Below are 19,402 nucleotides of genomic sequence, written 5' to 3'. Positions count from 1 at the left end.
TTGCCTCAGAAGGCACAGAGCTGGTATCCTCTATGCAGGTCAGATCCTACTCATTGATATTCAAAGAAACTTCTACCCACTCAACTCCCACTAAGAGCAAAAAAACTTCACTCTCAAAATAGTGGAAAGGGAAAGAGGTATTCATGACAGCCATGTCAGAACCATGACTTGCAATGACTGCCACTACCTGACATCATTGGGCACCCCATATCTCTCTAATCACAATGAAAATGTATTGCATTAACTCTTGCAATGAAATGCGTTCCTTGAAAGAGGTGATGAATTAAACCAAAATGATCACAGGGTCTATGTGTGTATTTCATACTCTGGTTACTGCTTATTTATTGAGTGCTACATGTTAAATTGGAAGTTTATATTCATATCGTCTTCCACAGATGATAAAACAGAAGCTTGGATAAGATTAAGGAACTTGCTGGAGATGTCACTGAGTTATTAAATCTCAGTCATCATCACTCCAATACTCTAGTTCAGATTATTTCAGAGCAGCCAACTTCAGCTACTAGGGAGGAAAGACTGTCCATACATGAGACAGGGCTAGTAACACCAGCATTCTATTTATGGGATTCTTGGGGGTGACTTTGTGGTATGAAGTAAGGTGGGGAGTTTTTTTTTAAATAAGAGATTGCTTTGCTGAAATAGTAAACTTACATTAAAAAAAAACTTTGTTATTTACTGTGACTTGAGAGGAAAGATCTTACAGTGGAGCCTAAAATTTCCAACCACACTCTAGATGCAACCACTAAGCTTATCCAAAACCACTTTAAAGCAGTCACCAAGTACACCGGGCACTAGAAGGAATATCTGTAAGTATGGGAATGAATATATTGTAGAAAATGGATAACATTTAAGTCTAGAGAAATGAATCAAAAACCACAAAGCAGCAGACAGAAACTGGCTCTTCATGATGCCATAAGGTAAATTCTTACTGTGACTGGGGTATTGAAAGGGTCTTTAATATTGCTTGCTAATTCAAAGATAGTTATAGGGGGCAAGACACCTAACACAGAGGGTAGAGAAGAAACCAGAAGATTGTGGTGTAGGAAAGTCATCTGAAGGCTGCATCTGGTTAGGACACTTTCATAAGAGACTCACACTGGTGTGGAGAGGGAACAAAGTTACAGCATAGCAGAAGAGTGAAAGAAGGAAAACCAGACACAGGGAAGTGCAAAGCGGGAACCTGACTTTGGAACTAGACAGAACTAGGTTCAAGTCCCTTAATGCCTTATGTTAAAGGGTATGTTTATTTTAGGCAAGTGACTTACTTTCTAGAGCCTTGACCTTCTCATTTATAAAATGGAAGTAGCCTCTCTATCATATGGTTACTAAGATTGCAAGATAAAAATGTATATGCAAAGCACCTTAGTATCAAGGGATATACACTGACAAATAATTTATCATTGGTTTTAAATTCTTATCATGGGCTACAATATTTCCTGAGGCTATCCTTTTCCTGACTTACCTTGGCAATATTGCTCCTAAAGAAAAAATGTTCTCATTGTGCCCAATGTTTTCTAAACTTAGGCAAATAATTTCCCTTCTGTGGAAAAGATTCCTAACTCATTTTTTGTTTTGTTTTATTTTCTACAAACAGAGGCTGTACTAAATGCTTGCAGAAATCCCATTCAACTCTCTCATTTTATGTTTCTAAGGTTTTATTTTCACTGTTAACCATTGCTCACTCTTTCTAGTCTAGTACATAGGACCCCAGCCCTCTGCTCTATACTCCACAGTACATATACATACAGGCATTCTAAGTATACACATGCACACACTCACATATACATGTTCATACATACATATATGTACTCATGTGTGTGTGCACACATTGATAGTCATACACACATGTACTCACATATACATATATGCAGTGATAGTCACACATACGTGCACACTCATGCATACATATACAATGGGCACATCTGTACACAAAAATGTGCATATATAAACTTATACCCACATATACACACATTCATATGCTGCAATATACACATAGCTGCACTCAACCATACACACACAACATACATATACTCACACACAATATATATTCACCCTAGCCCTATTTCATCTATGCCTTTCCTTATAGACAAATCCAGCATTAAATCACCTGTCTCTGGCTGAGTTGCATTATTTTATGAGATTAGTGAGGCATAAACTCCTCCATTGAATAGCAATCCTGCTTCTCCCCTTCGTCCAGAGATAATCAGTGTCTCTTTCTGAGGGAGTATTTGGCAGATCATGGCACAGAGAACCAGTCCTTCTTTCAGGTTACCCGTGGATACAGGGAAATGTTCACTGAAGTCTGGAATCATTTTCATCTAAATGATCATTATCACCTAAAGGACTGGAGACAATATTTTCCTGACAACGTTGAAAACTTGTGAGCCCTGGGTACAAACCCTAAACACACTCTGTCATGCTTTCTGCTGTGTGTGTGTGAATGTGTGTGAGAGAGCGAGGAATAACATTGGAAGGACATGTGATTTCTGGCATAAACTGACAACATTTGGGAAGTGTAGAGTTAATATTCTTGCTGTCAGCCTTCACATAGGAGATGGGCTCAATCTCAACATGCCTCATGGTTGAATGTGTCTGTGTCTGTTTTGTATTTAACTCTGCCCCACGTATATCTTGCCACAAGACCTGTCCATGGTTTTGCTGCCAGAGAATAGTTAACATCTGAAGAGGGTGGGTGCCTTTACCAAGCACACCCAGGGGAGATATTGAGCTGGAAAGATAATGATCAGTTTCATAAAGAAAACCACACAGGCACAAACATAAGAGACATATTTAAACCCAAAACTCTTAAGGCATCCCACATTTTCATGTTAGCTGGCTCTGTTTCCCCTCATAGGCAAACATATGTTCTCCATGGAACTGGCCCAGATCATCTGAACCAGTTACTATTTCTGTAAGAAGTAGGAGGGTGAGTTAGGGGTAGGGAAGAAAGAGAGAAGAAATTTTACAACCCTGTCTTTATATGTTGCTATAAATATTCACCCATATAAAGCTATGAGGCCTCATTTGCATGAATGATACCAAAGAGGCCAATCATAATTTTGAGTTAATGCATCTTTCGCTCTGTTGGCAGTGTGCCTTTGGTGTTGGAGTGGGCTCTTGGGTCAGAGAGACCTGGGTTTGCAACATAACACTGCATGACTTTGAGAAACAACTAACTTTCCAATTTCAACTATCCCATTCTCTGAGCACCATTTTTCTACCCACCTGCCAACATATCACCTCCAATATCTTTACTTTCCACCTTTAGTCCTCTGATATACAAGTATTTCTCTCTTACCATGCTTTTTTACTGGATTCTTTCACTAATTACTAAACCTCCATAATCATTTAGTTGTTTTTCCCCTGCTTATATTATCAATGTTCTTATCCTTCACTTTATCATACTTGCTCAAATAAGTGACAAACATAATTTTAACCACCTGTTTGCCTACTCCTTACCTATACAGTTGGATATGGCTGGAGAAAAATGCATAACTTTGCTATTTTCATTAGACTCATGACTATCATCTTCCACAGGGACTGTACTGCTGCCTGGCAAATATCCCATATTTCCCTAACCCATTCAGTTCTCATTTACCTGCCTGGTTATCTCACACTTTGCCTGCCGCTGAACCTGCTTTCATTCCATACCCTTCTAAGTGAACAACCTGGATTCTTTTTTTTTCCTGAGGAAACAATGTAAAAATCAGAAGAGAAAATATTCATAAACCTCCAGTCACGCATATATACCCATTAACCCACAACCCACTTCTATTTTCTGTGCGTCAAACCTTTCTACCATAAGTTAAGCAGACTTTACCACTTCAATCCCTCATGAATCATCAATTTTCTAGTTGCCCATATGGAACAACTTTCCCCATTACCATACATAATTTTCCTAAATTGCATGCTAAACACCAATATAGTGAATTTTTATTGCTTATTAATGAAACTATGGGACTTTCATTCAATGAGAAGGGTTGGACATCTGGATAAAATAGACACCAGCACATTGAATCTGCTTATTACGTGGATCATAAAATATGTGTGTAGATGTTGTGAGGTTACTGGGCCTAGATGTCATCAGATGATAGGTCCAGGTTCTTGTTCTCAACACACACACACACACACACACACACACACACACACCCCAAAGAGAAATAGATAAAACTTGGCAGTGGACTACGATTTAAATGCATGAAAGTGAAACTGCATGCTTGCAAAGGAATGTCAGCATGCTGAAAGGAGACATGGATTCAACAAGGCTTTGAATCATCTTTATATCATCTGGTAGCCAGGGCAGGGTCTGAAAATTCAGAGAGTAACGTTTCAGGTAAGATTTCAGTACAATCTATTTCCTTTCACTTTTCTTCACGTTCCATAGTATCAGGTATGTAATGGGAGTAGGAGTATCAGTCACAGTCATTTTATTATAATGATTCTCTAGCCAGTGAAAGGTCATTATCACCTGCTGTCTTGGTTAGGTTTGTCCAGCTTTGGTTCTAAGTAGTGGTTTTCCAGAAGCTTCAATACTGCTCTGTAAGGAGAACTGGAATGGAAGGACTAGACATGGGTTCAGGGAAAGGTTGGCAATCTCACCTCCCACTTTCTCCTTGCCTGCATTACAACCTTTTAGATTAATTAGAATTTGAGAGAGGTAGACAGAGAAATTCCAGGAGGGGAGGCCAACCTGTTTTGGTTGAAGGTATTGAGTGAATGATCAGGATAAATCAGTCTCACAAGCAAGTTGAGCCATGAGATGGACTCTAGACGAGTCCAGGGCTCCTAAAAGACCCCCATCATACCCTGCTGGAGAGAGTATACATTCCTGAAGCCTTTTGGGGCAATTTAGAGATGTGTATTTAAAAGGTTTAAAACAAGAACATCCTTTGATCTAGTGAAGGGAATTGTAGGAATGTACCCTAAGAAAATAATCATAGATGTGCCTAGCAAAGTGCCTAGATTTGCCAACAGGATAATTTCCTACAACTTGATTCATAATATGACAAAGAAAATTAGAAAAGCTTAAATGTACACCAAAAGTAAAATGGTTAAAAATTCTCAAAACGGCATTTAATACAATCATCTAAAATGTGGTATATACTATGTTATTTGATATTGAAACATGTTCAGAATGGGTTAGAAAGTGGGGACAAAAGTTATAAAACAATACAGATCGACATTTTTCAAAAAATCCATATTATTGAAAGTTATATGCAGATTCAATGCAATCCCAATAAATCCCCAACAGTATTATCAGAAATAGAAAAAATGATATAAAGATTCATTTGGGAACACAAGAGACCATAAATGGCCAACGCTATCCTGAAAAATAAAAATAGAGCTGGAGGAATCACAATTCCAGATCTCAAGACATGCTACAGAGCATGGTCCAAAAGTCTGACACCGGTACATAAACAGAGAAAAAATCAATGGAACAGAATAGAAACCCCAGGAGCGAGCCCACACATGTACAGCCAACTAATATTTGACAAGACAATTAAAAACAATCTAGGGGGAAAAGCTGGTTTCTTCAGAAAATCCTGTTGGAACAGTTGAATAGCAGCCTACAAAATAAAAAGCAAGACATGCACCTGTTGCCCTACACAAAAATCAGCTCTAAGTGGATCAAGGAACTACTACTGCATTCAGAAACCATTAATTTATGAGAGGAAATCATAGGAATCACTCTCCAAGGTAATGTCTTGGATAAAGACTCCTTAGAAAAGTCATCAAAAGCATAAACAGTCAAAACCAAAATAAATAAATGGGTTCACATCAAACTAAGAAGCTTCTGTACAGCAAAGCAAATGACCAACCAACAGAAAGAGAAAATCTTTGCACACTAAACAACAGTTGGGGAATAATCACCAGGATTTACAAAGAGTTTCAGAAACTCAATGAAAGCAAAACAAACAACTCTATGAGGAAACGGGCAAAGGAAATGAGGAGGGATTTTTCAAAAGAACAAATGCAAAGAGCTAACAGACATGAAAAAATGATCAAGTTCCATAACCATTAGGGAAATACAAATAAAAACTGCAATGAGGTTTGCCTAATTCTGGTGAGACTGGCCTATATTCAGAACTCTGCCAACAATACATGCTGGCATATATGTGGAGAGAAAGGTACCCTACTCCACTGTTAACGTGAGTGTAGGCTAGTTCAACCACTTTGGAAGTCAGTATGGAGATTATTAAGATTACAAGTGATTTCATGTTTTCTTTACAATCATCCTTTTTTTTCTTTTCTTTTTTTTTTTTACTTCTCATGGTCCATAAAAAGCACACAGAAGCCAGAGCTTAAAGATATGTAAAATTCAACAAAAATAACCCAAAGGTGAGTAATTAGTAATATTTCAGAAGACCATGCATCTGTTTACTAACCAAACATTTGTATCATCCAGAAAATAGTGCAATGTATGTGGACCACACCCTTACAGTTTTGCATTTGTTGGATAAAGACATTAAATGAAATAATTAAGCAAACATCAGGGTTGTCGTAGGGGAAGAAACCAATATCCCTTCCCTCCCTTTTTCTCCCTGCCTTAAAAAAAATGAAAATAAAAGTAAAATCTTTCTAAGGATATCTATGTTGGTCCCTTAATGAAGTAAATCTGAGAAAGAAAGCAGGAATATCTATCATGTAAATGTGCAGAAGACATAAATTTGTTACAAACCAAGTTTAAAATTTTAATACTTGTTCCAATGAGCTAACAAAGAACTCAAAATTCTCCAAGTACCCCAACACTTTCTAGGGTTGTGCTCTGGTTGTAGGATTTTATAATCACTATGCTTATGGGAGTTCCTTGACTCACAGATATGGGCCAATGGAATTACTCTGTCAGAGAAATTTACATCCCATATATATTGCAGAACTATGTAATAGCCTGGCCATTGAAACAACATAAGTGCTCATCAACCAGTGAGAATACAAAGAAATGTGGTTCATATACACAATGGAATAATGTTCAACAATAAAAAATCATGAAATCTTATCATTTGCAGCAATGGAAATGGAGGTTATTATGTTCAGTAAAACAAGCCACACACAGAAATACAAATATTGCATGATCTCACTCATATGTATAGTATAAAAAAAGGCAATCTCTTAAAAATTAAAGGTGCAATTGAGATTACTAGAGGTTGGGGAGAATTGGGAGGAGAGAAGGAAGGGGAAGGTTGATGAGTAATTATTAAAGTCAGCAAGCAGTTGGGCCCGGCGGCGTGGCCTAGCAGCTAAAGTCCTCACCTTGAAAGCCCCGGGATCCCATATGGGCGCCGGTTCTAATCCCGGCAGCTCCACTTCCCATCCAGCTCCCTGCTTGTGGCCTGGCAAAGCAGTCGAGGACGGCCCAATGCATTGGGACCCTGCACCCACGTGGGAGACCTGGAAGAGGTTCCTGGTTCCTGGCTTCGGATCGGCGCGCACCGACCCGTTGCGGCTCAGTTGGGGAGTGAATCATCGGACGGAAGATCTTCTTCTCTGTCTCTCCTCCTCTCTCTGTATATCTGACTTTGTAATAAAAAAATAAATCTTAAAAAAAAAGTCAGGAAGCAGTAAAAGTTTGGGTGTTCTACTGTACAGTTGGGTGACTATAGAGCATTTTCAGATAATGTATAATTCTCTGAAAACAAAAACCAAGAAACATGGGATTTTGAATGTTTTCACCATAATCAGGTGGGATATTCATAGGCCTGTGAAATTTTTAAAAATCAATAAAATATAATGTTACTTCACATTCAATTTTCATGTGACACTACAAACATTTATTTGAAGAAATTATAATTAACACCACCCAGGAGAACATAATGCAAGGAATTGGGACACCTGTTTCGGTCCTCAGTCCTGCCCCTTCTCATGTGTGATCTAATACAAATCTTTTCTTCTTTTATTTTCTTCTTAAATGCTTACAGAATGAGCTGGTTGGATAAAAATGAGTCAACAATGAACTTCTTGGATTATATAGCTTCACAGAGATAGAAATAACATTAGAGACTTGAGAGTTACAGCCATGGAAATGGGTCTATGTAGTAATTAAGCAATCTTGATGAAGGTGTAATACGAGAAACCAAGGAAGATTCCCAGAGCAGCATAACTTCAACCTTGAAGGAGGAGTTGCAATTTGCCAGCAAGTGAGTTTGTGGGTGTTCCAGGCAGCAGGAAGAGCCTGAACAACAATAAAGATGGAGCCAGAGTTTGAGCACACAGGTACATGGCAGGAGCCTGACAAGCATGTGGGAAGAGGGCTGCAGAGAGTGAGTTGGAGAGCAAGAACAGGACGCTGAGAGAGCTGTGTGTGACTATGAGTCAGGACTGCATTCTGAGAGAGCAGAACCATTGGGGGAAAAGGGGAAAGGCACGCAGTTAAGTGGAGAACTGATGGAATCAGATGTGCAGTTGAGAAAATTTTTTGTACCTACCATAGAGGATGTTTGAGGGGCCAGACTGAAGAAAACGAAACTAGTGAGAAGACTGTTGCAATGAGACAAGGGAGCACAAGATGGCCAGAGGTGCCCACCCTGTGGCTCCTCCTCTCAACCAAACAGCAAAGAAATAAGTTATTACATGAGTTTTCAGTGGTAAACTCCAGACATTACCATGAAAGTTACGGGAACCATATTGGGCACAAAAACATGGTACGGCAATATAGAGAAGAACAAAGCATGCCAGTAACCAAGAGTCCAGCTCAACAGCTTCAGGCAAGCCCCATAAGAGGGGAAGGTGTGAACAGGACCTAGCAGACCCCATCTTGGGGGACACTGCTTATCAGTAATCTTAGATACAGAAGGGGTCCACTATTATCGTGTGCTTGAATCCTAGTAATCCTGGCAATTATTACACAGTCATGTATAACTGTCCAAGTTGTACAGCTCCTTTCCTGGAAGACGATGGCTAAGGAAGCACCCATGTCCCCTGACTACAGCTGAAGTCTGCCTCAGCTTTGGTGGACATGGTTGGTCATAAACACCAGCTGAGATTCCATTTTTCAGCCTAACCCATCCCTGGTGAGCACGCTAGACCTCAATGTCAGCTAAGTTTCAGACCATCCCTGCCTTGGTGGGTGAAGTTGGCTAGCCAAACTCACCTGAACTGCATGACCCCTATCTCCAAGGGTTCTCAGCTTTGGAGAACGCTTCACGTCCTAACCCCACTATAGCCTATGCCCATGCCAGGTATGCTGTTGTCCTTCTCTAGTAGGCCCTGTCTTTGATGAGTGCCCATGATGCTAGTCCTAGTGGAGACTGAGTCTGCCTGAAGTTTGGGGGAAGCATTTGGTATGCACTCATCTGGCCTGTGATGCTACATTCTCTAGTGGGTTAGTTGCCCGTGCAACTCTGGCTTGGTGCATATGGCTGGTCGCATCCACTTGTACAGGTTGACCAGCCTCTTTCTACAGCTTGTCAATACCAGCTGCCTCCACCAGCTCTGCTGCCTCTATCACCATTAATGGAAGAACATGATACACAGAGAATACACTTCAGCATCCAACTCAAATTCAAGCCAAAATAGCTTACCAGCTGACACTCAGAGATGTATCTTCAGGAAAAGTAAAGAATTCAGTCCATGAAAGCCATGCCTTAAAAGTAACAGACAACTGATGTACCAGAAGTGCAAATGTCAACACAGAAATACATGAAATATGAAAAAGGCAATATTATACCTAGACAGAAACATCGTAACACTTTAATATTATATCTCACAAAAATAGTGACTAATATGTTTTTGATAAATAATTCAAAAGAATGATAAGCACATACAAGGAAATCCAAGAAAATACAGATAATACAGTTAAATAAAAATAAGTGCATAATATGAAATAGAAATTACGCAGAAACAAAGATCTTGAAAATGAACTAAAGGGAAATCTTACAGATAAAGAGCTCAGTATGTCAAATAAGCAAAAAAATCAAAAGTCTCATCAACAGAGATAACTTTGAAAAAGTATATGATCTTGAAAAAATTACGTCCTTGAAATATTCCAGCCAGATCAAAAGAAAACATCCATGGCCTTTGTCACATCATTACATGAACTAGTATTCATATAATGGAATTTCTGAGGGAAAGAAAAAAAAAAAACTAAGGGCACAGAAAACTTATTAGGTGGAATAATAGCTGAAAATTTTCAAAATACAGAGAAATAAAAGGATATCCAAGTTCACAACATATGTAGAACTCCAAAATAGACATAACCAAAGACACTCACTAAGACACATCAAGTCAAACTCCCAAAAGTGCAATACAAAAACAAACATTTTCAAAACATTTATTTTATTCTGTTTTTTTTTTTTTTCTTGCAAAGTCAGATATACAGAGAGAAAGAGAGACAGAAAGGAAGATCATCTGTCTGATGATTCATTCCCCAAGTGGCCACAATGGCTGGAGCTGAGCCAATCTGAAGCCAGGAGCCAGGAGCTCTTCCAGGTCTCCAATGTGAGTGCATGGTACCAAGGCATTGGGCTGTCCTCAACTGCTTTCCCAGGCCGCAAGCAGGGAGCTGGATGGGAAGCAGGACTGCTGGGATTAGAACCAGCACCCATATGGGATCCAAGCACGTTCAAGGCAAGAACTTCAGCTGCTAGGCCACTGCACCATGCACCAAAAGCAAATTCTTAAGTTTGCGAGAGAAACATACCAGGTTACATTTAAGAAAATCGCCATTAGGTGAAGAGCAGATATTTTTCATCAGGAACACTTTAGTGCAGGAGGAAATATAATGAGATGTTTTCAGTTCTGAAAAAAAAGAATTGTCACCCAATAATACTTTATCCAGGAAATTCATCTTCCATAAACTAACAGAAATAAAGATGTGTTAAGACAAATATAAACTGAAGTAATTCATCACCACCAGACCAGATTTGCAAAAGATACATCAGTGCTTCTGATGCACAAAAACATAAAAGGCAATTATGAACAATGAAAACAAAAAATTCACTATGAAAAGAATGAGTTAATCAAATAGAATACCAAAGAAATGATAAGTAGACCAATTCATCATTAACTCTTTTTCATTAATAACTATTTTCAATTATTAGATTAATATATATATATAAAATGTGGCCCGACCCAGTAGCCTAGAGGCTAAAGTCCTTGCCTTGCACACACTGTGATCCTATATAGGCGCTGGTTCGTGCCCCGGCAGCCACATTTCCCATCCAGCTCCCTGCTTCTGGCCTGGAAAAGCAGTCAAGAACAGCCCAGAGCCTTGGGACCCTGCACTTGTGTAGGAGACCCGGAAGAAGCTCCTGGCTTCGGATCAGCTTAGCTCCTGCCATTGTGGCCAGTTGGGGAGTGAATCAGCAGATAGAAAATCTTTCTCTCTGTCTCTCCTCTCTGTATATCTTGCCTAATGCTATGTTGCTTGGGAGAAACTTGTTTTCCCAACATAGATCCAGGTAGACTAAAAGGGAAAGCACATAAAATGACAATCCACAGAAAGAAAACCAAAAATGAAGAGGAATAGCTATACAGATATCATACGTAACAGACTGTAAAACAAAAACTGTAAGAAGACGGTCGTTACATAGCAATCAAGAGAACAATTCAATACAAGGCTATGTTAGTTATAAACCTATTTGTATCTAATTCTGGAGGATCCAATTTTATAAAGCAAGTATTGTTAGATCTAAAGTGAATTATAAGAGGACAGTGTCAGGTTGTAGTGGGTTAAGCTTTTAGCTGTGATGCTGGCATCCCAGAGAGTCAATTCTAGTCCAGCTACTCTGCTTCTAATCTAGCTCTCTGCTAAGAGTGTGGGGAAGCAACCAAGGATGGCCCAAGTATTTGGGCCCCTGCTACCCACATGAGAGACCGAGACAGAGTTCTGTGCTCCTGGCTTCAGGCTAGCCCAGCCTTAGCCATTGTGACCAGTTGGGGAGTGAATCAGTGGGTGGAAAATGTTTCTTCACTCCTTTCCTCTCCCTCTTAAACTCAGTATCTGATTTATGAATAACTAAGTTAAAAGGAGGGGCAGAGGGGAAAGGGCCAGCATGATGAAATAGCAAGCTAATCATCTGTCTGCAGTGCCCACATACCATATGTGTGCCAGTTCATGACCCAAGTCCTTTGGTCCCTGCACCCATGTGGAAAATCTGGAAGAAGTTTCTGGATAGGTCCTCAGATCAGTTCAACTATGGTCACTGTGATTATTCGGGGAATGAACTAGCAGACAGAAGTTTTTTCACTATGTCTCTCCTGCTCTCTATAAAATCTGTCTTTAAATAAAGATAATATTTTTAAATGGAAAGATCTAAGATAATATCTGTAGACTTTAACATCCTACTCTTAAACATGAGAATTAACTGACACCATAAACCAAATGGATCTAACAGAATGCACAGAACATTACAATCAACAAATGCAGAGTATAGAAAAACAAGAAGAAACCAAGTTTAAGTTGGTAGAAGGTAAAAAACAACAAGGAACAGTAATAAATGAAATAAAAACAAAGAAAACAAACAATAAAACAGATAAATGAAATAGAGCTGACTTTTTAAAAAAGAAACAAAAACTGAGAAATCTTTAACCAGATGAGGAAAAAAAAGAAGACACAAACTCATCATATTATACATGACTATGTCTAAGAAGACATTACAACTGATACTATAGAAATACAAAGGATAACTAGAAAATAACAAGTATGTGTGTGCCTGCAAAAGTGAAGTGTAGAGACAGAGAAACTGAACAGACCGATTATGAGTTGTGACATTAAATCAGCAAAGACTGTCAACAAAGAAACACACAGGACCAGATGGTATCACTGCCGAATACTTCCAGAGTTCTAAGTAAGAAACACCAGCAATCCTATTACAAAATTTCAAAGCAACAAATTCTAGACCCATACTATAAGGATAGTTTTACCCTGATAACAAAGTCAGGCAATTCACAAAAACAAAAAAGAAAACTATAGATTAATCTCCTGACAAACATGGTTACAAAAATTCACAAAGAAGTGGTAGAAAATCAAACCCAACAACAACCACCACCACCACACACACACACACACACACACACACACACACACATTCATGTTCCATGATCGAGTAGAATTTATCCTGGGGATACAGGAATGGTTCAATCAATACAAATCTATGAACATAACGCATCACATTGAAAGAATGTTGGATAAAAATCTTATTATCATCTTAAGAAAGGCATAAAAGGTGCTCAACAAAATTCATTGTGTGGGCCAGCAAAACGGCCCATTGCTTAGGTCCTCATCTTGCATGTGCCAGGATCCCATGTGCGTGCTAGTTCATGTCCTGGGTGTTCCACTTCCCATCGAGCTCCCTGCTTGTGGCCTGGAAAGGCACTGGAGGATGGCCCAGCACCTTGGGACTTTGTACCTATGTGAAAGGCCCAGGGCAGGCTCCTGGCTCCTGTTTTCAGATTGTCTCAGCTACTTGGGGAGTAAACCAGCAGATATAAGATCTTTCTCTCTGTCTTTCCTTCTCTTTGTAAATCTGCCTTTCCAATAAATACAACAAATATTTTTTAAAGAAAAATCATCATGCATTCATGATTAAAAAAAAAACTTAGGTCCAAAGAAACACACCACAACATAATAAGTTGTATGTGACAAACCCCTTGACAATATCATATTGAATAGAGAAAAGCTGGAAATAGTTCCTCTGAGATCTGAACCAGACAAGGATGCCTGGTCTGTCCAGAATAATTAAATACTAGGGTTTCAGCCAAAGCAATTGTGCAAAAGAAAGCAATAAAAGGCACACAATATGAAACAAAGATGTGTAAATATAAATATTGGCAGATGAAATGATTCTATACAGAAAAAGCAAAAGACTATAAAGACACTATTACAACTGATTAACTAATTTAGTATAGTTATGGCATACAAATCAACATACAAATCAGTAGTGTTTTTAGACATCAATAACAAACTTGCTGAAAAAGAAATTCTAAAAGCATTTTCATTTATGATAGCTAAAAGATAAAATCTTTGTAGTAACTAACAAAATGTGAACATCTTTACCATTAAAATCATAAAACATTAATGAAAAAATCAAAATAACATAAAAATGGAAAATTCACATTATACAATAGAGAAATTGCTATTATTAAAATTTCCATATTATTCAAAGTAAATTAAAGATATAACTCAAGCTCTGTCAAATTATCAATGATATCCCTAAAAGAACTATAAAAACAATCTTAAAATGTATATGCAAGCATAAAAGATACCAAATAGTTAATGTAACCTTAAACAATACCAGATTGTAAAGACATACTACAGAGGTGTTTTAATCTAGACAGCATTTCACTGGCCTAAAACACACACAGCACAAGGGGACAGAAAAGAAACTCCACAAATGAATCCATAAACTATAGCTAATTAATCTTTGCCTATTGAATTGTACCATAAAGTAAAAAAAAAAAAAAAATAGAAGAAAATAATTTAAACATAAAACACACCCTAAAAAGAGAGCCTCTTCAATAAATGTTGCTAAGAAAATGGGATATCCACAAGCAAAACACTGAACATTTCAGGACACAGGCACAGCTATGACTTTTTGCATATGATCCAAAAGAGCAGAGGCAACAATTATCATGAATTAAGAGTCTTCTCAGCATAGAAAACAATCAACACAATGAAGAGGCAAGCAACAGAATGGGAAAAACTTTTGCAAACTGTATCATCTGCCAAGGGATTAACATTAAGACTATATAAAAGACCCAAAAAACTCAACTACAAATTAATAGCCAATCTTATTAAGAAATAAAGGAAATGAATAGATGTATCTCCAGGAAAAAATATACAATGGCCATAAGTCATGAAGACATTGTCAGTATCACATATATATGGAAATGTAAATCAAAACCATTCCAGTTATAAAAGCTATTAGCAAAAGACAATAAAATGACAATAATAAATTCTGAAAAGCATATGGAGAAAAGGAAACTTTTGCACATTGTTGATAGGAATACAAATTAAGGTATCCATCATGAATCTATAATACCAAAGACATGGAAACAAGCCAGATGCTCGTGGAAAGAGAAATGTATAAAGAAACTGTGATACATCTACTCTATGAAATACTACTCAGCCACTAAAAAGAATGGAATTCTGCCATTTGCAACAAAATTATCCCAAGCAGAGAACATAATGCTTAGTGAAATAAGCCAATCCCCAACAGACAAGAATTATATTTTCTGTCTGATATAAGGGGACATTCGCACAAAATACAAGATCAATTGGTATATATAGGTAAACATGTATGTACATATATTCATCTAAAGGCACTGTATAATAGAGACTATCATATTGAGAAGTGAAGATACATTTCAGTATGCATCTCTATTCCAGAATAAGATATGTACTCCTATGAAAGTTAAATATATCTCAACCATAGAATGCTGAACTTTATACCACTTTCTAGACAGACAAGGTCATGATACACTTAAATAGCAGAACGGTGGGTATGTAACTGTTTTTGAAGAACTATACTGTCATAATAGTATATGAAGAAAGGGAGAGAGGAAGATAGAAGGCAAAATCCCCAAACTTACAGAACCATATCATGAAAAATAAAAATCAAAAAAATTATGGAGAACAGCATGGAAGGTCCAAAGAAAACAAAAATAGATCTACATATGATTTAGCTATCCTACTTCTGGGTACATATCTAATGAGGAAAAATCAGCAGATGTAGAAATTATAGCATTCCCTGTATTGATGGCCTGAGAGGTGAGTCAGACTGACTCCTCAGCAGACTCCTTCCTTTTCTTCCAACCTGGCTGGTGCTTCCTTTGAGCTATGTTGTCCTCTCAACTCCATTCCCTTAGTTCCTTGACACTTGAACTCTCTCCTCTAAGACACCATTTGCCTCCACAACTTCTTAGCGTGTCTGTTCAACTGTCATCTTACCTTCAGATGATGTGAAATGCATATTCAAATCTGAAATTCCAATTCTCTAAACTGACTCAATTTCAAGATTATCTCATCATTGTATACATGGGAACCCCAAAACACATCACAGTGGCAGGGGCTGGACCAAGACGACATGGAGTTGTGTCAATTTTTCATTTCATTGCTTGTACTTAGAGGGTCTTTTCCAAAAAGTCTTTGCCTATGTCCATGCCTTGCAGCTTTCACATTCTTCTTCTAATGATTTCGTGCCACCAAGTCATAGATTTAGAGCCTTGATGATCCATTTTGAGTTGATTTTTGTATAAAGTAAGGGTCTTTCATGCATAGATAAAATTTTTGCAGCATTATTTGTTAAAGAGACTGCCCTTTCTCCCGGGGTTGATTTTAGTTCATTAATCCAAAAATGGTTGGCTATAGGTGAATGTATTAATTTCTGGGGTTTTTAGGTTGTTTCATTATATGAATGTCTATTTTTTGCTAGTACCAGGCTATTTTGTTTTTAATTAGTCAGTAGTAGGCCTTCAAATCTTGCATGTGATGTTTCTGGCTTTGTGTTCTTATTTAAAATGGATTTAGGTGGGGATAATGGTCTCTGTCTGCCTTACAAGCATCCCATGTGGAAACAAGTTCAGACCCAAGCTGCTCCAATTCTATTATTATTATTACTATTATTTTATAATCTTTACATAGTTGATTAGGGTGCATATGGTAAAGGGTTACAGGAAAGTGGGCAAGACCATTGTTTCCACATTCTCTCTTTTTTTTTCTGTATCTGGGGTGAGGGGGTAAAAAAAGGGAGAAGCCCCACCCAACCTCACACTCATTCCAGGGTACCCAACATGGGGCATGCTCCAAGGGCACTTCTCAAGTGGTTTTGATAGTTCAGCAGTTCTGAACTGCTGCCAATTTCGCCATTCCAAGCATCATTTGACTTCTTCCTTTCCAATCTGTATTCTTTTGGTTTATTTTTCTTACATGATGGTTCTGGCTAAAACTTTCAAAAGTATATTGAATATTAATGGTGACAATGGGCATCCTTATCTGGTTCCAGTTCTGAATAGAAATGCTTCAATGTTTTCCCATTCAATATGATGCTGGCTTTGGGTTTGTCATATGTTACCTTCACTGTGCTGAGGAATGTTCCTTCTATACCCAATTTGCTTAAGGTTTTTATCATGAAAGGATTTTTTCATCAAATGCTTTCTCAAAATATATGAAGATAATCCTACAGTTTTTATTCAATTTGTTAATGTGATGCATAATATTTTTTTTATTTGTGTAAATTGAACCAACCCTGCCTACCAGGGATAAATCCCACCTTGATCTGAACAAGTAATATTTTCCGTGTCTTGGGTTCAAACAGCTAGCATTTTGTTGAGGATTTCAGCATTTATGTTCATAGGGATATTGCTCCCTAGTTCTCTGTCTTTGTTGTATAATTTTTCTAGTTTTGGGATTAAGGTGATGCTGACTTCAAAGAAGAGGTTTGGGAGGATTCTCCCCCTCCTTCAAAGGTTTTGAATAGATTGAGAAGAATTTGAATTATTTCTTCTTTATTTGATAGAATTCAGCAAGTAATTTTGGACAATCCCTGCTACCTGGTGGGTGTGGCTCAGAGCTTTCCTCCCCATGGCCTGAGGCACAGGTCCCAGGTCTACACATGCAGTGTGACCTTCAACATGGTTAGAAGGTCATGGGAAATACACGTGGAACATGACCAGAAGATCAAGGGAAATAGGTGTGTCATATAGCCAATTATGGTGTCTTTAGTGGGCGGAGGGGGGAGGGAGGAGAGAAGGGGAGGGGTTCTGCCAGAAGATGCCATCTTGCCCTCACCTTTCTTTCCCTTTAAAAGCTGTAACCCGTACATAATAAAGCAGACGTTCCTCACCAGCTTGTCTCCACGTGGAAGGACACCATCTGCCTTCCCCTTGGTGCCTGGTGGCAGGTATAAATGCAGAGAGGTAAGCCATCTGCTCCTGGGCTTTTTGTCGCGAAGGTCTTTATTAATGATTCTGACATTTACCACAGTACTTACATATTATTCGCTGCCTGCAGTCTACAAACATTGCTCTATGTTGTGAGCATATAATGACCACCTTATTGTAGTGAAGTAGGCAGCTAGTTCAGGGTCATGAGCTTGGAAGCCACTCCCCCCACCACCACCTAGGTGTTCCCTCCTGCCCACCTGTGACTCTCACCTATCAACTGAGAGGGAGCGGTATTGCACTGTTGTGTAACCACTCCCCTCACAGGCCCCTATACAGGTTCACTATAAGAAAGGGCTCACTCTGTGCTCCCATCTAGCACTCTGACTCTGGCCTCCCCAGTACCTCTGCGAACAGATTTCCCCTGAGCATGTCCCCTGTCTGTCTTTATTCCTCATCCTCTGTTTACTGCTTGGGTGGGACAATACAGATAGAAATGCTAAGATGCTTTGTATTTCTGGTTTGTGTGCTGTTGGGAGTTACAGGAGAGGTGAGGCCTAGCAGTGGTGGAGTGAGGGCAGGGCGGCCAGGGAGGGGTGACTACAGCTTTGTGTGTCCAGGTTATTCGTTGCATGTCTCTTAGGATAACTTACATTGTTGGGAAAGCTGGGATATAGGTCTTTAGCTTAATGTACCTTCTTGAGGGTAATGACCATTTGTTCCTCCTGGGGTTACGATTGATTGGATTGCCATACAGACTTACGATTTGCTATTTGTAGTGGGCCCTGTTATCACCAAGTTTGGTTACTAAAGACTCCTTAATAAACCTTAGACATGTCTGGCATGATCTTGCTCATACCCCGTAACATTATCAAGAGGAAATGAAGGTCTACTGAGATGAGTCTGCTTTACAGTCTATCATCCAGTGATTGGCTAGAACCAGGTTCTGTCACTAGAAAGGTACTGTTCTGTGTCTACGCCAAGCTCCCAGGCATGACAACCAGGCATCCCTTGAGAAAAAGCAGCAGTGGGTGAGAATAAGAAATGAAAGCAGAGACAGCCTTTCCAGTGTTGTCTTAGGACCAGCTCTGTGTGGAGCTGCCAATGCTACATATTGGATAAGACCAAATCTGTCAAGAGTAAAAATTCACCCTACTGAGGAGTTTAAAAAATAATTTCAAGAAATTTCATTTTATCTTTTTCATTCCTTTAACTTCAAGATTCAACTCCCTGTAGTTACCTTGATTTTAAAAAACAAGTCCAGCATCTCAATTCAGCAAGAGTTGAATCAAAAGTTCCTTTGCATTGTGTATAGAAAATGGATAAATGACTTGGCATTTCTAGCAACAGAAGAGAGGAAACTGAGCATTTATCCAACATTAAAGCTCATTTCCACTACACATTACAAATGAAGAGGAAAGATTCCTGTGCTCATGTATACACCATGAGTAATAATGATCACAGTGAGAGGATATCCCGAGTTAGCAGCATGCTGACTGTATCACTGAACTATTGGGAAATAGTGAAGGGCCAGGAAAACGACGACATTGGCTACTTGATTTTCTCT

At 38.7% G+C, this 19,402-nt stretch overlaps 1 pseudogene; it reads left to right on the top strand.

Moving 5' to 3' along the window:
* Positions 1–8,654: 8,654 nt before the first annotated feature.
* Positions 8,655–19,402, top strand: part of LOC118758562 (DNA polymerase delta subunit 2-like) — a 29,680-nt pseudogene continuing 18,932 nt past the window's right edge.

Source organism: Ochotona princeps, chromosome 4 (assembly GCF_030435755.1).
Source record: "Ochotona princeps isolate mOchPri1 chromosome 4, mOchPri1.hap1, whole genome shotgun sequence".
In the NCBI taxonomy this organism is placed as follows: domain Eukaryota; kingdom Metazoa; phylum Chordata; class Mammalia; order Lagomorpha; family Ochotonidae; genus Ochotona; species Ochotona princeps.
Note: the sequence above shows the minus strand (reverse complement) of the source record. Positions and strands in the feature narration are given on the sequence as shown.